We start from the raw sequence: 2,555 nt of genomic DNA on the forward strand, positions 1-2,555 counted from the left end.
AACAGAGCAGTTTAGATCTATTTACACATGGCTTCCTCTTGTATGATTCTGACTCTTCAGCAAAAAAAATTAATTCACGAAGCTCAAACAATGTGAAACAGATACTTCTTTAGACTTTTTTTTACGTACATACATACATATATTTTCAATTTCTTTTCCATTACGGCTCATTACAAGAAATTGAATATAGTTCCCTGTGCTCTACAGTAGGTCCTTGCTGCTGCTCCACTTCACATATAGTAATGTGTATCAGTCAATCTTAAACTTCCAATCTATCCCCCTCTCGCCCCCCTGGTAACCACAGTTTGTTTTCTATGTCCGTGATTTAGACTTTCTATTAAAAAAAGAACTGACTTCTAAAATACACAAGTGTGTATTTCCCCACTCCTTAATTAATTTCTTAATAGTTTAATACCAATCTTATTAGCAGCCACTGATCTGAATGCCAACTTTGCTCAGCCCAGTGTTGCTTCGGCATCACACCCCTTGGTTTGGCTTTTTTTCCCTCAAGCTTTGGAGTTTTTTCTAGCTCCTCTCTTAGGTCAAGAGGGCAAGGGCGGCTTGGGAAAGAAAACGACTAGGGGGTGGGAAGGACATTTCTGCGGCTCATTCTCATTGCCTGCTGCTCTGCTTCCTGGAAAGATGTTCATTTTGTTAATCTACAAGTGAGACAACAGAGCCCTTGTTCTCCTATTCACGTCAGTTTCATTCTACAAGGGACTTGAGATGATTGCTTCCTTAATGCTGCGGCAAACAAGCTGAGAACAATGGGAGAAGCTGGGCTGAGACCAGTCTTTCTTATCGAGTGATGGGTATACGTCAAAAACCAAAATGAAAACAAAAATAAGCAATGATATCATTAACATTGATAACATAGCTCAGCGGTGCTCAGACTTTTTCATCTCAGGACCCCTTTACAGTCTTAAAAATAACTGAGGCAAAAAATGAGGGGGTCTAGCCCAGTGGTAGAGTGTGTGCTTAGCATGCATGAGGTCCTAGGTTCAATCCCCAGAACCTCCCAAAAAAATAATTGAAGCCCCCAAACAGCTATGGTTTACAGGGGTTATAACTATCAACATTTACCATATAAGATATTACAACAGATATTTAAAATTATGTATTAATTCATATAAGATAACACTAGCAAACCACTACATGTTAACAGAAATAACATTAAAAAAAAAAGCAACTATTTTCCAAAACAAAAAACACCTAGTGAGAAAGTAGCATTGTTTTTACAAACCTCTTTAAGGTCTGACTTAATAGAAGAGTCAGGGATTACTATGTCTGCTTCTGTGGTATCACACATCATGAAGCTTCTGGAAAACTCCACTGCACATTTGGAGGGAATGAAAATGAAAAAGATAGGTGTCTTAGTATTACTATGAAAATAGTTTTGACCTTGCACACCCCACGAAAGGGTCTCAGGGACCCTTAGGGATGTCTGGGCTCCACTTTGAGAAGAGCTGGTATAGATGAACTTATTTTTAAAGTGAATTCAGGCAGTTAAAAGTCATAGAGGAACTAAAGGATGACACTAAAGGCAAAAATCATATTCTGTATACTTAAGGAAGAAATGTTTTTTTTTTTTTCTTTCTAGGTGACTTTGAGAAGATTCTGAATAAATCAAGTTTAGGAAAAGCTTCTACACCGGCACGATCCAACAGAACTTTCTGCAGTGATGGAAATGTTTATATCTGTGCTGTCAAATACTGTAGCCACGAGGCGCAAGTTGCTCTCGAGCACTGGCGAGACTGAGGAACGGAATTTTTAGTTTTATTGTTTAATTGATTTAACTTTAATGTGAAATAGCCAAATGTGGCTAGTGGCTATCATACTGGATGGCACAGTTCTAGACAAAAGAACTGCCTGGAGGAAGCCACTCTGTCAAAGGAACAAGACATCTTCCCATTGGAAAGAGACACTATTTCCTTTTGAGGAAGATTTGGGGGGTAGGGTGGTAATTAAGTTTGTTTATTTATTTATTTAATGGAAGTACTGGGGATTGAACCCAGGATCTCGTGCATACTAGGCACGTGCTCTACCCCTGAGCTACACCCCCTCCCCAGACCCCAGTTCCTTGAGGAAGAGACATCTCATGTAGAAAGAAGCCTCCACTCCCAAGTGACCTTTAAGGACGGGGTGGAGGACATGATGAGGCTAACACATGGCTTTTCTGGGTGACTGCCATCACCCTCTGTTTTACAAAGAAGCTTGTGATTCTTTAAACCTAAGGGTAACTTCTCCTTGACTGTTGTTGCACAACAGCATCACTTCTCTAGGCACACTGCTCTGCCATAATCACACACACAGTGTCACTTGAGATGATTTGACTTTGTCAGGGATGATAGGATGAGGGCATCCCCAGGGGACGGCTGTTCCCACCCTGAGGGTGGTGTTCCTGGTCAGGGTTGGGATCAGGTACTCTTCTGGCCTCACCTTAGCCCTGACACTGGTCTTGGTGAGGTGTGTAAAGGAGATAGAGGTGGTATATGCTAGCCCCAGCATGTTGTCTCAGACACGCTAGGGTCTCAATAAGTGTTAGCTTCATTGTT

The 2,555-nt window shown here is 41.0% G+C and overlaps 1 non-coding gene across 1 annotated transcript; it reads right to left on the bottom strand.

Annotated features, from left to right (window-relative positions):
- Positions 1–1,990: 1,990 nt before the first annotated feature.
- TRNAT-AGU (transfer RNA threonine (anticodon AGU)) lies at positions 1,991–2,062 on the bottom strand. The gene has a single exon. It is a non-coding gene; the product is annotated as a tRNA-Thr (tRNA).
- Between the last annotated feature and the right edge of the window lie 493 nt (positions 2,063–2,555).

The sequence above is a fragment of the Camelus bactrianus genome, chromosome X (genome assembly GCF_048773025.1).
Source record: "Camelus bactrianus isolate YW-2024 breed Bactrian camel chromosome X, ASM4877302v1, whole genome shotgun sequence".
Lineage (NCBI taxonomy): Eukaryota > Metazoa > Chordata > Mammalia > Artiodactyla > Camelidae > Camelus > Camelus bactrianus.